This window comes from Bufo bufo, chromosome 4 (assembly GCF_905171765.1).
Source record: "Bufo bufo chromosome 4, aBufBuf1.1, whole genome shotgun sequence".
Classification (NCBI taxonomy): domain Eukaryota; kingdom Metazoa; phylum Chordata; class Amphibia; order Anura; family Bufonidae; genus Bufo; species Bufo bufo.
Window position 1 is genome coordinate 262,073,102 of NC_053392.1, and position 22,991 is coordinate 262,096,092.

A 22,991-nucleotide genomic window follows, 5' to 3' on the forward strand; every position below is an offset into this window, starting at 1 on the left:
ATAAGCAGTAGAAAGAGTGAAGTGCTTATGCCGCTGTACAGAACACTGGTGAGACCTCACTTGGAGTATTGTGCGCAGTACTGGAGGCCATATCTCCAGAAGGATATAGATACTCTAGAGAGAGTTCAGAGAAGAGCTACTAAACTAGTACATGGATTGCAGGATAAAACTTACCAGGAAAGGTTAAAGGACCTTAATATGTATAGCTTGGAAGAAAGAAGAGACAGAGGGGATATGATAGAAACTTTTAAATACATAAAGGGAATCAACTCGGTAAAGGAAGAGAGCATATTTAAAAGAAGAAAAACTACCACAAGAGGACACAGTTTTAAATTAGAGGGGCAAAGGTTTAAAAGTAATATAAGGAAGTATTACTTTACTGAGAGAGTAGTGGATGCATGGAATAGCCTTCCTGCAGAAGTGGTAGCTGCAAATACAGTGAAGGGGTTTAAGCATGCATGGGATAGGCATAAGGCCATCCTTCATATAAGATAGGGCCGGGGGCTATCCATAGTATTCAGTATATTGGGCAGACTAGATGGGCCAAATGGTTCTTATCTGCCGACACATTCTATGTTTCTATGTTTCTATGTTTCTATGAATGATCCCGCGTTACGTAGTCAGTTTTGTCAGGGGTTATCTGAAAGATTGAAGGATGCCCTTGCTTTTCACGAACACCCAGACTCTTTGGAGAACACCATGTCTTTAGCAGTATGGCTAGATAGATGTATCAGAGAGAGGTATAGGGCTCCCTCCGTGCAAGGTACCCCTTCTGTGAGTGGTTTCGTCTCTACTGCCATCCCGGGTAATGTTACAGGTAACTCTGGGGTAGCGGAGGAGCCTATGCAGTTGGGTCAGGTTTCTTGCCATTCTGATAGTAGAGACTTTAGGAAAGTGCACAAACTATGTTACTATTGTGGAAAGAGGGGTCATTTTATTTTTGCTTGTCCCTATGTTAAACCACAGGTGGAAGAGAAAAAGAAAAAAGAAAAAAAAACTTCCCTGACACTTGGTAGTATGAATGGTGTGGTGGAGCAGGCAGGTATGCAAGCTTCCTGCAGTTCCCGTTTTCTCCTTCCAGCCATGGTGGTGCTAGAGTCAAAAAATGTTTTTGTTGATGTATTCCTTGATTGTGGTGCTGGGGTAAACCTAATTGACTTTCTTTTCCTTCAAAACCTAGGACTAAGTACTTGCACTTTAGAGAACGAGATTCGTGTTTTTGCAATTGATTCTTCCCCTCTTTCTCAAAGGAGCCTTACTCACATTGTTCATGGTATTCACTTAAGGGTGGGTGATTCACATGTTGAAATTATTTCTTGTTTTGTCATGAAGGATTTGCCAGCTCCTATAGTTTTGGGGTTCCCATGGTTGACTAGACATAACCCAATTATAGACTGGCAAGCGAGACAAATCATTGGTTGGAGTGAGTTTTGTTCGGATAATTGTCTTGGCACATCTATCTCTGGTGTGTAACTATTACGGCTTTACCTCAGTATCTCTCGGATTTTGCGGATGTCTTTTCGGAGGGTGGGGCTCAGGAATTGCCCCCTCATCGAGACTATGATTGTCCAGTTAATCTCATTCCGGGGGCTAAGTTGCCAAAGTCTCGGCTTTACAACCTCTCTCAACCCGAAAGAGAGGTCATGCGAAAGTATGTCGCCGAGGGTTTGGCAAAGGGCCATATTAGACCATCTAAGTCTCCAGTGGCAGTAGGTTTGTTCTTTGTGAAGAAAAAGGATGGATCACTGAGACTGTGTTTGGATTTCCGGGAATTGAACCGTATAACAGTCCGGGATCCATATCCGCTGCCTTTGATCTCTGATCTTTTTGATCAGATTGTTGGAGCCAAGGTGTTCTCCAAGTTGGATTTGAGAGGGGCCTACAATCTGATCAGAATCAAGGAGGGGGATGAGTGGAAAACGGCCTTCAATACGCACGAGGGTCATTTTGAGAACCTGGTTATGCCTTTTGGGTTGACGAACGCGCCAGCAGTATTTCAGCGATTCGTCAATGACATTTTTCATCACTTGGTGGGGAGGTTCGTAGTAGTTTACCTGGATGACATTTTAATTTATTCTCCTGATCTGAAGACCCATCAGGATCATGTGAGACAGGTTTTGACGATCCTTCGGGAGAATAAATTATACGCCAAATTGGAGAAATGTTTGTTTGCGGTGCAAGAGCTTCCGTTCTTGGGATACATGCTTTCTGATTCTGGTTTTCGTATGGACCCAGAAAAGGTCCAGGCGGTTCTGGAGTGGGACCGACCAGAGAATCAGAAAGCTTTGATGCGGTTCTTGGGGTTTTCGAATTATTATAGAAAATTTATTTCGAACTATTCTACCATAGTGAAACCTCTCACTGATATGACCAAGAAGGGCGCCGATGTTTCTGTCTGGTTGGAGGAGGCATTGCAGGCCTTTTCGGCTATTAAGGAGCGTTTTGCGTCTGCTCCCATTCTGGTGCAGCCGGATGTGTCTCAGCCATTCATAGTGGAGGTTGATGCATCAGAGGTGGGGGTTGGAGCGATGCTGTCACAGGGTTCATCCCCTGGCAAGTGGGTCCCGTGTGCCTTTTTCTCCAAGAAGCTCTCGGTCGCCGAGAGGAATTATGATGTTGGAGATAGAGAGTTGTTGGCTATCAAGTTGGCCTTTGAGGAATGGCGTCACTGGTTAGAGGGGGCGTCTCACCCCGTTACGGTGTATACAGACCATAAGAATTTGGCTTACCTGCAATCTGCCAAGCGTCTGAACCCTAGGCAGGCCTGATGGTCACTGTTTTTTACCAGGTTCAATTTTGTGGTTACCTTTCGCCCAGGGGTCAAGAACGTCAAGGCAGATGCCTTGTCTCGCAGCTTTCCTGGGGGAGATGATTCAGAGGATCCTGCGCCGATTTTGGCGGATGGGGTGGTGGTCTCCGCTCTGTACCCTGAATTGGAGATGGAGGTGTTGGGAGCCCAGGAGGGGGCTCCTGGTTCTTGTCCCCAGGGAGGTTGTTTGTTCCTGCGATACAAGGTGTTCAAGGAACATCACAATACTGTCCTCGCTGGACATCCTGGTGGTAAGTCCACCTGTGATCTAGTATCCCGGAGGTTCTGGTGGCCAGGTTTACGTAAGAGCATTGAGAATTACGTGACAGCTTGTGAAACCTGCGCTCGGTCAAAGGTTGCTCATACTCGACCGGCTGGTTCACTTCTTCCATTGTCTATTCCGTCTCGTCCTTGGACGCATTTGTCTATGGACTTTATTACGGATCTGCCGAGTTCCTCCGGGAGAACAGTGATTTTGGTGGTAGTTGACCGTTTCAGTAAAATGGCTCACTTTATACCACTAACTAGACTGCCTAACGCTAGGACACTTGCGCAGATTTTTGTGGATAATATTGTGAAATTGCATGGTATTCCTTCGGATGTGGTCTCTGATAGGGGCACGCAGTTTGTCTCCAGGTTTTGGAGGGCGTTCTGCTCTCGGCTTGGTATTCAACTTTCATTCTCTTTGGCTTTTCATCCGCAGTCACATCCGGATAAGGTTGGTCCGGGGTGTCCGGAGTTCACCCATAGAAGGGGGGGTACTGTCATGCCACGCTCTGACGATGTGCGGAGGTCGGCCAGGATAGCAGCACGAGTTTAGTATTTGTTTTGGAGCCGTGCTGGATCCGCCTCTCATCAGGTGCACTGGGTGGGGTCATTAGTTTAAATAGCATACCAGCCTAGTGCTCTGAGCTGATTATAGGAATCATTGTGGTCTTGGAAGATAGGAAGGAAGGTTGTCTGTTCCAGCTCAGAAAGATAAGTGTGATTTCTAGTTTGGTTGTTTTGTGTCATCTCTCCCATCCAGGTTCTGTGCGAGCAGGCTGCTCCTATTTCCCCTCTTCACCATCTCTGGGAATTTAGGGTGAATTCAGCCCAGGCACGGGGACACATCATACCTACCATTAAGGTCTGCATGTGGGCTGAGCAGTGCAGGGAAAGAGGTCAGGGATTAGCTAGGAGGTGACCCTTCTCCTGTCTCTCGCCCAGAGCCTGGTTGGTAGGTTATCTGTGAGTCTGAGTGCACGCCCGCCGTGATAGGTACGCGGCCATAGTCAGAGTGGCACAGGGTACATGACCATAGACTGGCACAGGGTACACGACCATAGTTCAATATTGCATGCAATAGGTGGCTGAAAATGGGGTGGGTAAAAGGGTGTGATCAATGGGCGGAGTCAAGGGGCGGCAAAATTAGCTTTTGCCTAGGGTGGCAAAAATCCTTGCACCAGCCCTGCCTAGAGCTGGAACCATGAGCAATCAGATTGAAGCAAGTGTTGAATTGTTCAGCTACTCCACCATACGGGAAATGAAAGATAACATGGAGACATTCATGATCTTTCCATGTAATGCATAGGTGCGCCAGTTGCTCCATCATAATACTTTTCGGAGATGATCTTCATTAAAGCTAATTCTAAAAGTTCAAGATTAGGCAACTCCTTTACATAATTATAATTTGTATATTTCACTTTTTTGAAAGTTACTGCAGGTCGTAGCTCCCTTAAACTCATGATATAAGCTATTTGGATTTCATTTGGTACCAGTCCCATTGGTTCTGCCTGTTTGTGATACATCGGAAAAGTTCAGCAAGCATTTAAGCACAGTCTGATGTATTATAGTAAAAATTCGGCTCTTGAAATCAATTTAACATATATCACTTGTTGTAGTTGGTTGGATAATATAAACCTACTATTAAATCCGATAAGTCATTCTCTGAATTATGTCTACTTTCTGTAAAAATGATTACATATGCATTGCAGCTTGACAGGTAGACTACTACAGGTGATTGCTGACATGTTGGGTTGCATAGCAAATTCAGAATGTGAAAGAAAAAAATCTGTTCTGGCCTGTCTTCAGGCACCTTTAATTTAGAGCAAAAAATCAGTTTCCTGTGAGTTATTACAGATTGCTGTTTGCCATTATTTTCCACCAGTTTAATCTTGTCTCCTGTCTTGTGCATTTTCTGTGTATGCCAGTTTATTCTACTTCCAAAATGTCTTGTGTAGCAGCAGTAAATCATTTTACAGTAAGCTCACAGAATGCCTGTAAATACTGTCAGTTCTACCTGATATTTTTGTCTAAGGTTATCCCATGCTGTTATTAACGACTTCAGAATTTGCAAGCCTTTTCACATGACTTTTAAACTTGTCAGAGTTTTGCTATTTCTTTTGTCAGAGATCAGTTAGAACAAATGAATTGAGGCCTTGAGGGGACACTTAATGGGATGCCATTTAATTACTGAATATGATTTGATATTTTGCATTTGGTTTTCCATAAGCCGCAGTTATTAATTACCTATCACTATCATTCATTTCATAAGTATTCCTAATCATGGTGCAGTAGTCTCTGATAATTTATGTAGAATTCCAATACACAAGTATTTTAAGGAAAATCAATCTATTAAAAAGTGTTTTGTTTTTTAAATCAGTTACCATGTTGCATATGCATCATATATAGTGTTCATCTTAAAATTGTATTTAACCTGAAACGGAAGCTAGCCTGGCTTCTCTAACGCTTGAAACCAGCTGTTCAGCACGGAAAGCTGTCAGGACATACATTTCTTCTGCTACAACTGGACAATATATAGACAGGCTGGGTGTGTCAGAGTGATCCATTCCTGAGTCTATAAATATATTCACAATTCAACTGATTGTTACTGTAAATAGTCAACAGGATGGTCGGCAGACAGGTATATGCCATCTTAGCTGTGCCATTTGTGACAATGTAGTGCAGCGCTCGGGTCCTGGATTTGAATCTGACCGAGGACAAAATCTGCATGGAGTTTGTATGTTCTCCCCATGTTTGCGCCAAAAACATACTGAACCTTAGGCCCCTTTCACACGGGCGAGAATTCCGTGAGGGTGCAATGCGTGAGGTGAACGCATTGCACCCACACTGATTCCGGACCCATTCACTTCAATGGTGCTGTGTACATGAGCGGTGATTTTCACGCATCACTGGTGCGTTGCATGAAAATCGCAGCATGCTCTATATTGTGCGTTTTTTACACAACGCAGGCCATATAGAAGTTAATGGGGCTGCGTGAAAATCGCAAGCATCCGCAAGCAAGTGCGGATGCGATGTGATTTTCATGCATGGTTGCTAGGAGACGATTGGGATGGAGACCTGATCTTTATTATTTTCCCATATAACAACATGGTTATAAGGGAAAACCTTGTTATAAGGGAAAATAATAAAATCTACACAACACCGATCCAAAACCCGAACTTCGGTCAAGAAGTCCGGGTTCGGGTCTGGGTACCAAACATGCCGATTTTTCTCACATGCCTGCAAAACGCGTTAAAACGCTTTGCACTCGTGCGGAAAAACCACGCATTTTCTTGCAACGCACCCGCATCTTGTCCGGCCCTCACACGTGACACCCGTGTGAAAGAGGCCTTAGACTGTAATCTCCATTGGGGACAGCTTGATGCTAATGTCTGTAAATCACTGCGGAATATGTCAGTGCTATATAAGTATATAAAATAATAAAAACTATTTATTAATCGAGATCAGTGTCTGATGTAGCGATTACACCACCTAGAAATTATTTTTATGCAAGGAATTAATCAGCATTGACTGCTGGGAGATTTCAGCTCATAGGCCCATATAATTATAAAAGCAAAGCAGGACTATTCTGTATTATCCTGAATTAACTGTACATATCTTTAACTACAAAGAAAATCGTGGTCACTGCTTAGTTACTGGGATTAACAGATAAATACCGTACCTGCAGGTCTAGGCATAGTTGTGAGGTTAAAGGGTTAAATCCTTTGTTGTCAAGGGTGGTGAAAGTCAATGGTTATATCCCTGTATGGTTTAGTGGTGGTTTAGTACAGTGTAGGGATTTGCTCTGGTAGGCAGGGTAAGCGGAAGCAATACAGAGGCAAAACCACGGTTGAAAAGCAAAAGTCAGTGTTTATTCACTCAAAAAGGCAGAAAAGAAACACAATACTTGGCAGGGTTGTCGTGTTAATTCACACCGCAGGAATCCTCGTGTTAATTCACACATCAAAAGTCCACAGAACTCAAAACACGTCACCTGGCAGTCCACAGCAGGCTTTAGGGCGCCTGGATTCCAGCTGGCAGCTCTCATGCAGCTCTCAGCCTTGCAGTATGGCAGAACTCCTCAGCTCCCAAAATACAGAGCTCCACTATCACCTGGAGGTTCATTCCACACCCAGCTGAGCTGCTGGCTGAGCTTTTAAACCCCAGCCCAAAACCTGGCCTGGACGTGGGGAACAGCCACCCATCCTGCTCTTTGGCTGCTCCCAATAAGAACCGGCCCGGATTGGCTTTACACACTAAGTAAAACAGTGTCAGCGAGCACTAGCTGCTGCTGACACACAAAATTACTGGTTCTTATCTCACCGAGGCCAGGAACCTCGGTGACACGTACCTTCCATCAATGACGGACCCTTGCGCCTTTCTACAACAGTTAAAAGGGTATTCTGGTAAAGTAACTTAATTTTTGAAAAACTGCATTAAAGGGGTTGTCTCACTTCAGCAATAATACTTATCATGTAGAGAATGTTAATACAAGCCACTTACTAATGTATTGTTATTACCCATATTGCTTCCTTTGCTGGCTGGATTCATTTCTCCATCACATTATACACTTCTCATTTCCATGGTTACAGACCACCCTACAGTCCATCAGTGGTGGTCGTGCTTGCACAATATAGGAAAAAGCAGCGGCCTATGTGTGCTCCCATGTTCCCAGCCACCAGAGATGCTGATGCTTTTTCCTAAAGTATGCAAGCACGACCACCACTAATGGATTGCAGGGTGGTCTGTAACCATGGAAACGAGCAGTGTATAATGGTATGGAAAATAAATCCAGCCAGCAAAGGAAGCAATATGAATAATAACAAAGCATTAGTAAGTGGCTTGTATTTAGTGATGAATGAACTTCGGCTGGGACGGTTCACAAACGCGATTCCGCGAACGCGATCAAATGTTCGTGAATTGCAAGTTCGCGGCGGGCCCCATTCACTTTAATGGCAGGCTAACCTGAAAAACCTTCAGCTCATATTTGCAGCCACCAAATCCTTAGTAGAAGTGCACAAATAGTTCCACAACATGGACAGTGACATACTAGAGGGGGAACAATGGCAAAAATTCCAATAAATATGTGTCTAAATCAGGGGACATTTTTATGCATCTTAAAGGGAAATTCTCTGAAATGTGCCCTGTCGGAGCCTTGAAAATTTTTATTTTAGGCCACGGGAGTACGGCATTCACCTGACATAAAAGAAATTCTGATTATGTGGCTCGAGGTACATTATGAGGTCAATGGATAAACATTTTACTGTAGGCCACTGGATTACAGGTCCCAAATATTAGGCATTCACCAGACAGAAAAGAACAAGTGATTATGTGGCCGGAGGTATATTACATGGTAAATGGATATCAATTTTACTGTAGGCTAGTACAAATACAGGTCAAATACATATGTTTAAAAGAACTAAAAATATAAAATTAGATTAAAAACATGGCAAACGAAATCCCCTCTGTTGAAAAAAACCCTAATGATAATAGTTGAAATTCAATAACATGTGGTCGTCACTGGTGTTGAATTCCTCCGAGGCCACAACAATTATTCATTCAGCATACAGAAAATAACAAGTAAGTATGTGGCTGGAGGTATATTACACGGTCATTGGATATCAATTTTACAGCAAGCCAGTGGACTACAGGCCCCAAAAATTATGCATTCACCATACAGAAAAGATCAAGTGATTATGTGGCTGGAGGTCTATTAGATGGTCAATGGATATCAATTTTACTGAAGGTTAGTACAAATACAGGTCAAATATATATGTTTAAAAGAACAAAAAAATATAAAATTGGATTAAAAACATGGCTAACGAAATTCCCCCTATTGAAAAAAACCCTAATGATAATATTTGAAACACGTGGTGCTCACAGGTGTTGAATTCCTCAGAGGCCCCAAACATTAGGCATTCACCGGACATAAAAGGCCTTTTATGCCGCTGTAGTTACCTAAGACAGGGACCATTATTTGTTCTGGATATTTGTGGGCTGTCATGAGGAAATTCAATTAAACGTGGTCGTCACATGTGTTGAATTCTTCGGTCACGATCCCCCCTGCTGCGCTGAACGTCCTTTCGGACAGGACACTGGACGAGGGGCGAGCCAAGATTTCTATGACAAATAGTGCCAGCTCTGGCCACAGGTCAAGCCTGCACCCCCAGTAGTCCAAGGGTTCCTCGCTTCTCAGAGCGTCCACATCGGCCGTTAACCCAATGTAGTGGGACACCTGTCGGTCTAGGCTTTCACTGAGGCTGGATCCGGAGGGCGGCTGTCAATGGGTTGGATGCAAGAATGATCTCATATCCGAAGTGACCAACACATCTTCAAACTGCCTTCTTCTTGCATGCGCTGTTGGATTAGTACCCACAACTGTTTCTCTGTGAGAAATACCTCTGCCAGCACCCACAAAAGCAGAATGCAGCATTTTTCAAAGCAAGGCTTGGAAGTGCTGTATTCTGACAGCCCTCTGTGATGCTGGCAACATGTCCGCCATTTTGTGTTTGTACCGGGGGTCTAAGTACGTTGCCACCCAGTACTGGTGCTTGCCCTTTATGCTTTTTATATGGGGGTCCCTCTTCAAACACTGGAGCATGAAGGCCCCCATTTGCACTAAACTGGAAGCGGTGGAGTGGCCTTGCTCCTGCTCATCATCCAGGATAATGTCGTCCTCGGTCTCCTCCCCACAGCCACGGACAACACCAGGGATCCCAGAAAAGTTTAAAGCATGCTCTTCTTGCTCCTCCTCCTCCTCCTCTGCCCCGGCACCATCCTCCTCTGACTCCTCTTCAGACTCCTGTTGACTTGTCTCAGATGGAGTAGCCCCCCCTGGGAATTCATCCAGCATTGCGACTTCCTCATCTTTCTGCTCCTACTCCTCGATGGCTTGATCAATGACACGATGCAATGCATACTCCAGAAAGAAGGCGTAAGGTACAATGTCACTGATGGGGCCCTGGCTGCGACTGACCAGTTTGGTGATCTCATCAAATGCCTCAGAAGTCTTCATGCGTTGCGCATGAGCAGTCACTGGCACGGTGAAAAAAAAACAAGCTCCACAGAACCTGTCCTGCCGCAGAGTTCGTACAGGTAGTCGTTAACTGCACATTTCTGCTGGAGCAGCCTATCAAGCATATACAAGGTGGAGTTGCATCACGTCGGCAGTCACAAATCAGACATCTGACGGGCAGGTGGTGTCGCCGCTGAACGTCAGCAAGGTGAGCCATGGCCGTGTAAGATCTTCTAAAATGGCCAGAGATTTTCTTGGCCTGCCGCAAAACGTCCAGGTCCACTTGGTATTTGGCAACGAATCGCTGCACGACTAAGTTCAGGACGTGTGTCATTTTGCCCTGTTTCAGCACGCTCAGCAGATTAGCACCGTTGTCGCACACCACTCTACCAACTGTCAAATTGAGCGGGGTTAGCCACTGATCGGCCTGTGACCGCAAAGCTGAAAGGAGTGCAGGACCAGTGTGGCTCTTGGCTTCCAGGCACAACAGCCATAGCAGAGCATTGCAACGTCTGACCTGGCACATCGAATAGGTTCTGGGGAGCTTGGGGGGCGCAGCAGAAGAGGCGGTAGCAGTGTAAAAGGAGGAGTCAGCCGAGGAGGAGACAGAGGATGGAGTAGGAGGAGGAGAAGAAGAGGCAGGCTTGCATGCAATCCATGGTGGTAACACCACATCCACACGGGTGCCACGGGTTGCATGCTTGACGGCCGTCAGAAGTTTCATCCAGTGGGCAGTAAAAGTGCCCTTGTTTGCTAGACCACGTGTCTGTAGTCAGATGTTTCTTGGCACCGACACTGTTTGCCAGATATACATTCACTTGCCTCTGAACATGGCCATATAGCTCTGGGATGCCCTTCTGGGAGAAATATTTCCTTCCAGGGACCTTTAATTGCGGTGTGCCAATGGCAACAAACTTTCTAAAGGCCTCCGAATCCACCAGTTTATATGTCAGTAGTTGGCAGTAGTTGGCGGGCTAGCAGTTACGACAAGCCAGCGGTCAGTCATTGGGCAAGAGGTTTATCCGGCGACATCATCTTTTTCACTCGAACATTTGGGCCAGATGAATGCGACGGTACGGTGGAAGGTAGAGTGGAGGACAAATGGGAGGAGGGAGGAGAGAGGAGAAGGAGAAGAGGCAGGACGTGGAGCGCCGGGAGTGTGGCTTTGTGGGTTCTGATGGTGTTGCACCCACTTGTCTCGGTGATGGGAGGCCAGGTGCCTTCTTAAAACGGTCATCTCTAGTTGAGTGTTGGGCTTACCGCGACTTATGCGTTGACAGCACAGGCTGCAGATGGCAACACTATTGTCAGCAGCGGACACATTAAAAAAAGCCAACCTTGTGGATCCATGTGCCGGCATACTGGGAGCGCCAGATGTGACCATGCATTGTGGATGGCTCGTTCCAAATATATTAGCAGTCTGCTTTTTGCCTCCTGTGCACTGTAAGTTCTGCCTGCTTCTCTTCCTTCTCCTCCCTATCTGCTGCTCTGTCTCTCCCTCTGAACTCCCCTCCTCTTCCTCTCTTGTGGGTACCCACTTGAAATCCATCAACACGTCATCATCATCACCCTCACCACCACTGACATTAGAGATCTCGGAGTAGGCAGCAACAGCGGGAACCACGCTCCTTGGGCTGATCTGGGTAGCGACTGTTGATAGCTCCTCTTCCTGATCCGATGCCAAGAATGGCTACGCATCGGTAAGATCTTGCAATGGATGGGAAAATAATTCCTCTGACTCAAGCGGAGGGGATATGGTGGTGGTGGTGGTGGTGTCTTTGGGGGTGCCCACAGCAGAGAGTGAAAAGGGTGCAAATACAGAGGATAAGGAGGGTGCAGAAGCGGAAGGCTGAGTGAGCCACTTAACCAAGTCTGGTGCGTCCTTTGACATAATCGCAGCAAAACCGCAAACAAATGCTATACTACCCATATGCACTATATAGAAATTATATTATTTGTATGTAACACTACTTCTTCAATCACATTTTTGGGGGGGTAACTGGTATATCACACCAGTAGAAATTATTTGTTCCAATAGCGTTTGTCACTCTGTGTAGATGCGGTAACACAGCAAAACCACAAACAAATGCTATACTACGTAAATGCACTATATAGAAAGTATATTATTTTTATATAACACCTCTGCTTCAATCAGTTTTATTGGGGATGCAATTGGTTAGAGTTGAGCGAACACCTGGATGTTCGGGTTCGAGAAGTTCGGCCGAACTTCCCGTAAATGTTCGGGTTCGGGATCCGAACCCGAACCCGAACCCCATTGAAGTCAATGGGGACCCGAACTTTTGGGCACTAAAAAGGCTGTAAAACAGCCCAGAAAAGAGCTAGAGGGCTGCAAAAGGCAGCAACATGAAGGTAAATCCCCTGCAAACAAATGTGGATAGGGAAATGAATTAAAATTAAAATTAAAAAAATAAAAATGAACCAATATCAATTGGACAGAGGTCCCATAGCAGAGAATCTGGCTTCACGTCAGCAGAGAATCAGTCTCTTCATGCCATAGCAAAGAATCTGGCTTCATGTCAGCAGAGAATCAGTCTCTTCATGCCATAGCAGAGAATCTGGCTTCATGTCAGCGCAGAATCAGTCTTCATGTCATAGCAGAGAATCAGGCTTCACGTCACCCACCACTGGAACAGGCCACTGTCACACATTTAGGCCCCGGCACCCAGACAGAGGAGAGCGGTCCCGTAACAGAGAATCTGGCCTTATGTCAGCGCAGAATCTGTCTTCATGTCATAGCAGAAAATCAGGCTTCACGTCAGCCACCACTGGAGCAGGCCACTGTCACATATTTAGGCCCAGGCACCCAGGCAGAGGAGTGAGGTCCCATAACAGAGATTCAGGCTTCATGTCATAGCAGAGAATCAGGCTTCACGTCACCCACCACTGGAACAGGCCACTGTCACAAATTTAGGCCCAGGCACCCAGGCAGAGGAGAGCGGTCCCGTAACAGAGAATCTGGCCTTATGTCACCGCAGAATCTGTCTTCATGTCATAGCAGAGAATCAGGCTTCACGTCAGCCACCACTGGAGCAGGCCACTGTCACATATTTAGGCCCAGGCACCCAGGCAGAGGAGTGAGGTCCCATAACAGAGAATCAGTCTTCATGTCATAGCAGAGAATCAGGCTTCACGTCACCCACCACTGGAACAGGCCACTGTCACAAATTTAGGCCCAGGCACCCAGGCAGAGGAGAGCGGTCCCGTAACAGAGAATCTGGCCTTATGTCACCGCAGAATCTGTCTTCATGTCATAGCAGAGAATCAGGCTTCACGTCAGCCACCACTGGAACAGGCCATTGTCAGATATTTAGGCCCCGGCACCCAGACAGAGGAGAGAGGTCCTATAGCAGAGAATCAGGCTTCATGTCATACCAGAGAATCAGGCTTCACGTCACCCACCACTGGAACAGGCCACTGTCACACATTTAGGCCCAGGCACCCAGGCAGAGGAGAGAGGTCCTGTAACAGAGAATCTGGCCTTATGTCAGCGCAGAATCTGTCTTCATGTCATAGCAGAGAATCAGGCATCACGTCACCCACCACTGGAACAGGCCACTGTCACACATTTAGGCCCCGGCACCCAGACAGAGGAGAGAGGTCCCGTAACAGAGAATCTGGCCTTATGTCAGCGCAGAATCTGTCTTCATGTCATAGCAGAGAATCAGGCTTCACGTCACCCACCACTGGAACAGGCCACTGTCACACATTTAGGCCCAGGCACCAAGTCAGTGGTGTAGTACAGTCGATATGAACCACATGAAGTTTCACCAAATATCCAGTCTGCAGGTTTGCAATAGGGTCATACCAATATACAGGAGCTGCAGCAATGATCACTTGTTAAATATAGTTCCATATATTCATAAGCTGTTAGCAGAGAGTCAGGACATGCTAAATAAACCTCTTCAAATGTGCTATTAGATAACTGAGGAAAGTTTTAACAGACAGAGTCTTTACAGTGGACTCTTCCAGAAAGCCCCCTGTGTATTCTGCTACTTGGTTTGGTCTCCTCAGTGCAGACATTTACTGTGAAGGAGGTAGGATCTCTGTCTAAGTTCTCTAAAGCTAAAGTTCATTTATCTATTGTAAAAAGTTATAATATATACCCATAATAGTTCTGTAGAATGTAAAGAGGTGACTGTATGTTTTTTAGCAGCCTTTAAACCCTGCAGCACATGCTAGGCTGAGTAGATGATGTACAGTTAAAGAGACATGTGTTCTTCCTAAAATGGCTGCAAGACATGCTGTATTCCAGGTCACCCTGCTGCAATATCTTTGTAAATGATTTTCTCTTGTTCATTTTTCTGTATGCTTTGTTATATCCTGTAACATGTATGTGGGAATGTAATATAATTACTGCCTGTTATGATATAGGTGGGCTGGTGACCTGGCTGTATACCACATAGTGGCAGTGTTTCCCTGTTGTATTACAGGCTCCAGCCAAGTGCACTACACCTCAATAAACCTTTAAACCACAGAAGACCTGAGTGTCGTCCCTTAGAGTCCACTTAGAGTTTATGCCTGGAGGAGCTGGTGACCGAGTGAGTGTGAAAGCTGGAGGTGTCGCAGATGGTGCAAGGAAAAGAGGGTTACATTTGGTGCCGTGACTCGGATGTCATCATTCTGCTCAAAGTGACCAGTGAAGATACCTAAAGTCACCAGTGTGCGAGTTCTGAGGTGATTGTGCCACGGCGGAGCTGCTAGGCGGCAGATTGACCTTATTAGCGGTTTATATCCTCTCAGGAATAGAAGATGAGTGGACGAGCCAGAGCCCGCGGAAGAGCACGTGCCAGGGGGCAGCCCAGCCAAGGACAGCCTGGACAGGAGCAAGAGGCTCAAGAACCTAGACGCATTGAAAGACCCCAGCAGCCACCAGCCGAGCCTCTGCTTGTGGGAAGAGGGCGCCAGAGAGGCCCGCCAGTAGTGGAGAGACCTCCGACTGATGTTCTGCAGCTTTCAGCTGGATTTCAGGACATATCCCTCGGAGAACGGAGTGGCCGCAGGCGTGACTTCCATGACCTTGGAGTGAACACCCGGCAGACCATTGAATAGAAATGTGAGACCTGTCTTTTTTTTGCACTGTGTGACAGGTTAAGGTTTAATCACAGAATCAGACTTCTATCTGCACGGTAGCGTGTGTCTTAGGTTTTTCTGAATGACACTATCAGTATCTTCAATGTAAGATATCCTTTTTGGGATAGATTTCAAGTAGGCCTCAAATACCAGAAACTAGTTATTTTGAGAATGGCAAATTTGGGAATAGTTTTTCAACCCAGAAAAAAAATAGGGCTTTTACGGTCGCTACAAATAACTTGACCAGATTAAACAGTACAGATTTGCTTGAATAGAAATGGGAGACCTGTTTTTTTTTGCACTGTGTGACAGGTTAAGGTTTAATCTCAGAATCAGACTTCTATCTGCACGGTAGCGTGTGTCTTAGGTTTTTCTGAATGACACTATCAGTACCTTCAATGTAAGATATCCTTTTTGGGATAGATTTCAAGTAGGCCTCAAATACCACAAACTAGTTATTTTCAGAATGGCAAATTTGGGAATTCTTTGTCAACCCAGAACAAAAAGTCTGCTTTTACGGTCACTACAAATAACTTGACCAGCTAAAACTGTGCAAAAAATAACCAGACTGTTGATGGTTAAATGCACTTCGGTGACACAGGCTCAGCCTGCAGCTGATGTAGGATATAGCACAAAATAACCACACTATCGATGGTTAAATACACTTGGTGATAGCTCGTGCTGGCGCACCACAAGTCACAAAATGGCCGCCGATCACCCCAGAAAAAAAGTGATCTAAAAACGCTCTGGGCAGCCTCAAAAAAGTGAGCAAGTCAATAATAGCACTTCAATGATCCACAGCTGCAGATCGATCACAGAATGAAGTCTTTTGGAGGAGTTAATCTGCCTAATCTCGCCCTAACGTCGCAGCTGCAACCTCTCCCTATACTGATCATAGCAGAGTGACGTGCGGCGCTACGTGACTCCAGCTTAAATAGAGGCTGGGTCACATGGTGCACTGGCCAATCACAGCCATGCCAATAGTAGGCATGGCTGTGATGGCCTCTTGGGCCAAGTAGTATGACGCTTGTTGATTGGCTGCTTTGCAGCCTTTCAAAAAGCGCCAAGAAAGCGCCGAACACCGAACCCGAACCCGGACTTATACGAAAATGTTCGGGTTCGGGTCCGTGTCACGGACACCCCAAAATTCGGTACGAACTCGAACTATACAGTTCGGGTTCGCTCATCCCTACAATTGGTATATCACACCAGTAGAAATTATTTGTTCCAATAGCGTTTGTCACTCTGTGTAGCTGCGGTAACGCAGCAAAACCGCAAGCAAATGCTGCACTTCCAAAATGCACTATATAGAAAGTATATTATTTGTATGTAACACCCCTGCTTCAATCACTTTTTTGGTGGGGCAACTGGTATATCACACCAGTAGAAATTATTTGTTCCAATAGCGTTTGTCACTCTGTGTAGCTGCGCTAACGCACCAAAACCGCAAACAAATGCTGAACTACTTAAATGCACTATATTGAAAGTATATTATTTATATATAACTCCTCTGCTTCAATCACTTTTTTGGGGGGCTAACTGGTATATCACACCAGTAGAAATTATTTGTACCAACAGCATTTGTCACTCTGTGTAGCTGCGTTAACACAGCAAAACTGCAAACAAATGCTGCATTACCTAAATGCACTGCATGGAAAGTATATTATTGGTATATAACACCCCGGTTTCAATAAATTTTTTGGGGGAACAACTGGAATATCACACCAGTAGAAATTATTTGTTTCAATAGTGTTTGTCACTCTGTGTAGCTGCGGTAACACAGCAAAACCACAAACAAATGCTGTACTACCTAAAAGCACTACATAGAAAGTATATTATTTTTATATAACACCTCTGCTTCAATCAGTTTTATTGGGGAGGCAATTGGTATATCACACCAGTAGAATTTATTTGTTCCAATAGCGTTTGTCACTCTGTGTAGCTGCGGTAATGCAGCAAAACCGCAAGCAAATGCTATACTACCAAAATGCATTATATAGAAAGTATATTATTTGTATATACAGTGGGATGCAAAAGTTTGGGCAACCTTGTTAATCGTCATGATTTTCCTGTATAAATCGTTGGTTGTTACGATAAAAAATGTCAGTTAAATATATCATATAGGAGACACACACAGTGATATTTGAGAAGTGAAATGAAGTTTATTGGATTTACAGAAAGTGTTCTATAATTGTTTAAACAAAATTAGGAAGGTGCATAAATTTGGGCACCACAAAAAAAAAATGAAATCAATATTTAGTAGATCCTCCTTTTGCAGAAATTACAGCCTCTAAACGCTTCAGTGTCTGGATTCTGGTTGAAGGTATTTTGGACCATTCCTCTTTACAAAACATCTTTAGTTCATTCAGGTTTGATGGCTTCCGAGCATGGACAGCTCTCTTTAAGTCACACCGCAGATTTTCAATTATATTCAGGTCTGGGGACTGAGATGGCCATTCCAGAACGTTGTACTTGTTCCTCTGCATAAATGCCTTAGTGGATTTTGAGCAGTGTTTAGGGTCGTTGTCTTGTTGAAAGATCTAGCCCCGGCGCAGCTTCAGCTTTGTCACTGATTCCTGGACATTGGTCTCCAGAAACTGCTGATACTGAGTGGAATCCATGCGTCCCTCAACTTTGACAAGATTCCCAGTCCCTGCACTGGCCACACAGCCCCAGAGCATGATGGAACCACCACCATATTTTACTGTAGGTAGCAGGTGTTTTTCTTGGAATGCTGTGTTCTTTTTCCTCCATGCATAACGCCCATTGTTATGGCCAAATAACTCAATTTTAGTTTCATCAGTCCACAGCACCTTATTCCAAAATGAAGCTGGTTTGTCCAAATGTGCTTTAGCCCACCTCAAGCGGTACTTTTTGTGCTGTGGGCAGAGAAAAGGCTTCCTCTGCATCACTCTCGCATACAGCATCTCCTTGTGTAAAGTGCGCAGAATGGTTGAACGATGCACAGTGACTCCATCTGCAGCAAGATGATGTTGTAGGTCTTTGGTGCTGGTCTGTGGGTTGACTCTGACTGTTCTCACCATTCGTCGCTTCTGTCTATCTGAGATTTTTCTTGGTCTGCCACTTCGAGCCTTAACTTGAACTGAGCCTGTGGTCTTTCGATCTTTCAATGTTTTTTTATGCGCCTACCATGGTGATCACAGGTGGCGGGGAATGAGTGTTCCAGGGTGGAGAGGGAGCGTGAGAAAATGAGTTATGGAATTAAGGACGGTACGTTGTCCTTGTAACGGGGATCCAACAGCGTGGACACCCAGTAATCAGCACAAGTTAGAATGTGGGCAACTCGGCGGTCATTGCGGAGACACTGCAGCATGTAATCGCTCATGTGTGCCAGGCTGCCCAGAGGCAACAAAAAGCTGTCCTCTGTGAGAGGTGTATCGTCTGTGTCCTCTGTATCCCCCCAGCCACGCACCAGTGATGGCCATGAGCTGGTCTGGGTGCCACCCTGCTGTGAACATGGTTCCTTCTCCTCATCCTTCACCTCATCATTCTCCATAACTGTGCGCTGGCTAGACAATTGTGTACCTGGCATTTGTGGGTGCAGGAACCCACCCTCGGAGTCACTGGTGAATGACTGGCCTGAAACCCTACAAAATAATCCCTCTTCCTCCTCCTCCTCCTGTGCCACATCCTCTTCCATCATCGCCAGGAGCGTTTTTTCACTGAGGCCGTCGAAGTAGTATAGTAACGCAGAGAACGGCGTTATCGGCACTGGCCATGTTGGTGGAGTACTCGAAACAGCGCAACAAGGAACACAGGTCTCGCATGGAAGCCCAGTCATTGTTGGTGAAGTGGTGCTGTTCCGCAGAGCGACTCACCCGTGCGTGCTGCAGCTGAAACTCCACTATCGCCTGCTGCTGCTCGCACAGTCTGGCCAGCATGTGCAAGGTGGAGTTTCACCTTGTGGGCACGTCGCATATGAGGCGGTGAGTGGGAAAGCCGAAGTTACGCTGCATCGCTGACAGGCGAGTAGCAGCAGGGTGAGAACGCCGAAAGCGCGCACAGAAGGCCCGCACTTTATGCAGCAGCTCTGACATATCAGGGAAATTTTTAAGGAATCTCTGCACCACCAAATTCAGCAGATGTGCCAGGCAAGGGATGTGCGTCAAACCGGCTAGTCCCACAGCTGCTACGAGATTTTGCCCATTATCGCACACCGCCAGGCCGGGCTTGAGGCTGACTGGCACAAACCACTCATCGGTCTGTTGCTCAAGGCCCGTCCACAGCTCCTGCGCGGTGTGGGGTTTGTCCCCCAAACAGATAAGTAAAACTGCCTGCTGTCGTTTACCCCTGGCTGTGCTGAAGTTGGTGGTGAAGGTGTTACGCTGACCGGATGAGGAGCTGGTAGAGGATGAGGAAGCAGAGTAGGAAGAGGAAGCAACAGGAGGCAAACTGAAGCGCCCTGCAATCCTCTGTGTTGGAAGGACATGCGCCAAACTGCTATCCGCCTCAGGCCCAGCCGCCACTGCATTTACCTAGTGTGCTGTTATTGAGATATAACATCCCTGACCGTGCTTACTGGTCCACGTATCCGTAGTGAGGTGCACCTTGCCATAGAAGCCACAGATGGCAGTGCACATCTTGATTTTGTCCCCTACTTGGTTGTGCAGGGAAGGGATGGCTCTCGTGGAAAAGTAGTGGTGGCTGGGCACGACGTACTGTGGGACAGCCACCGCCATAAGGCCTTTAAAACTATCCGTCTCCACCAGACGGAATGACAGCATTTCAAAAGCCAGTAATTTAGAAATGCTGGCATTTAGGACTAGGGATTGCGGGTGGGTAGGGGGGTACTTCCTCTTCCTCTCCAGTGTTTCTGAGATGGAGAGCTGAACGCTTCCGTGGGACATTGTGGAGATGCTTGGTGACCCAGGTGTTGGTGTTGCTGGCAGATCCTCTGTTTGCGGGGTGGCAGGTGGCACTGTCACTTCAGAGGTGGATGAAGAGGCCGAGACTGCAGCACAAGAGGAAGCAGGAGGAGCCAGAGACCTTTCTTGGTTTTTGAGGTGTCTACTCCACTGCAGCTCGTGCTTTGCACTTAAATGCCTGGTCATGCAGCTTGTGCTCAGGTTGAGAACGTTTATGCCTCGCTTCAGGCTCTGATTGCAGAGCATGCAAACCATTCGTGTCTTGTCATCAGCACATGCCAGGGAACTCCTTGGAGCTGGCTTTGGTGTGCTCGGTCCCTTGCTGCGATGGGCAGTAGCAGGCGTACTGTCTAGAGACGGCCGCTCCGCTTTTGCACCCTGCTCCCTCTTCTGCTGTGCTGGTTGCTCTGTGCGACCACCGCCTCTTCCTCTGAACTACATCGGTCACTCGCATGACCTTGATTACATGTGGGGTCGAGGACCTCATCGTCCTCCACATCATCTTCCACCCAGTCTTCACCCCTGCCTTCCTTGTCGGTCTGCACACTTTCGAAAGCCCCAGCAGTTGGCACCTGTGTTTCGTCATCATCCGAGACGTGCTGCGGTGGTCCTCCCATGTACTCATCTTGAAAAATAAGTGGTTGGGCATCGGTGCACTCAATCTCTTCCACTTCTGGGGCAGGGCTTGGTGGATGGCCCTGGGAAACCCTGCTAACAGAGTCATCAAAAAGCAGAAGAGACTGCTGCATGACTTGGGGCTCAGACTGCTTGGCTGATTTGCAAGGGGGTGAGGTGAAAGACTGATGGACATCGGCTGCAGGTGCCAACTGTGGTTTTTCAGCAGGAGACTGGGTGGGAGACAATGTGAAGGAACTGGATCCACTGTCAGCAACCCAATCTACTAACGCCTGTACTTGTTCAGGCCTCACCATTCGTAGAGCCGCATTAGGCCCAACCAAATACCGCTGCAGGTTCTGTCGCCTACCGCACCTGAGGAAGGGTTTTTACTTGTGCGTGTAGCTGGTACAGATCGACAACGTCCTCTCCCTGCAACAGGAGCTCCACCAGCAGCACCACGACCTGGGCCACGTCCCTTATTTGACGCTCTCCTCATATTTCTCGAATTTAGGATCTTGCCCTAAATGGGTGTTTATTAATAGTAGAATAGAACAACAGTATGTTAAGGGTGTATATCACACGGCCTGAACCAGACTAGGACATAACTCAAATGTATAAAGGGTGTATCTCACAATGACATCTGCAGCAAAGGCTGCCAACAATTTTTTTTTTGCCCAAACGGGTGTTTGTTTAATAACTGAATTTGACAGCAGTATATAACCCTGTAATTTCACACGTGCTGATGCTGCAAGGCTTAAAAATAGTGTTTTTTGGTAAAAAAGTGTGTTTTTAAAACCCCAGAAAATGATGGATGTATTTCTAGCTTAAATTGTACACTGACTAATCCAGATGCTGTATATTGCCAAAAAAGTGTTTTTTTGGTAACAGAATATGAAAGCTGTATATATTAAACTTGAATTTAACACTTGCAGATCAGGACAATAGTGTTTTTTGGCAAAAAAGTTTGTTTTTAAAACCCAGAAAATGATGGCTGTATTTCTAGCTTAAATTGAACACTGCCATAGTAATTTATGAGGAAACACAGTGGGTAACAGAGGGAGAAAACTACTTTTATAACTATTGAACGGTAAATATGTGAAATTTACATTATATTAGGTAATTATTTTGATGAATTGGTCTAAAGCATAAGTCATATTTATGGTAACTGGAATACCCCTTTAAGGACTTAAGGGGGTCGTTTATTAAGAAATATATGTCATTTTTTGGCATCTTTAAGGAGCAACTTTTTCCCCAAAGGGGAATTGTTGCAAAATCTGCGACTATTACCCGCTCATGCCACTTTTTTGAAATAGTGGAAAAACGGGGAGTGGCATGGGTGGAGAAGGGGGCAAGTCGGCCGACCCGTCTCATTTTCAATTTCCTATGCAGATTTATTGCATGGAAAAGGGTCATAAACTACACCAGCAAAGTAGCTGGCTTAGTTTAAACCATTGTGCATGGCCAAAGGAACCAAGCTCCAAAGTTATGTAGAGGCCTGCGCCTCTACATAACTTTGGTGTATCTGCTGTTATTGCATGGGTGTTAAGACCAGGGTATAAATCTCCGGTCTTAATAAATGACCACCTTAATTGTTAAATTCTCAGTGATACAGGATAATTAGGGACTTTGTGGGTAAATTGCTGGTAGTCAAGATGTAAACTGTCAAATCCTAGGTGAGCTTGAGTAGTTGAGGGGCTAATGATCCCCAGTTTCTCACTCTTGCCGATATTCGCGAAAAAAATTCTATATTCGAATATTCGCGCTCAACACTACCTGAAACGTGAAATAAATTTTTCATATTGAATTGGAGTATAAGGTTAAATCCAGTAGTATAGTTATGGAAAAACAGGGCAAGAACTACTGTAGTCAGGAAGTACAGACAAAGAAACAGATTCAGGCTACTCCCATGCTACTGTACATTTTTGTGGTTTTATATGTTGTTGTTGTTTTTTTTTTTTTAAGAACATATCTAAAAATGCCAAACTGTGTGGGATTCATTTTGCAGTTTTAGCAGTGTTTTTGTTGCTTTTTGTGACTTTCTTTACCAAATGTAGGTTTTAGCACATTATTTTGAATACCTTTTTATAAATCCATCCATGTTTCTGTAGATCAATATGAAAAAAGCCATGGTTAAAAAAAACTCAATGTAAAAATGCCATATATGTGCAACACATATTTTTTTAAGCAGGCTAAAAAAAGCAATTAATGTCTATAGGACAAAAGAAATATAAAAAGAAAATGAGGCAAAAACAAACCAGGAGCATGCTGCATTTAAAAAAAGGCATTAAACAAAAAAACATAACACAAA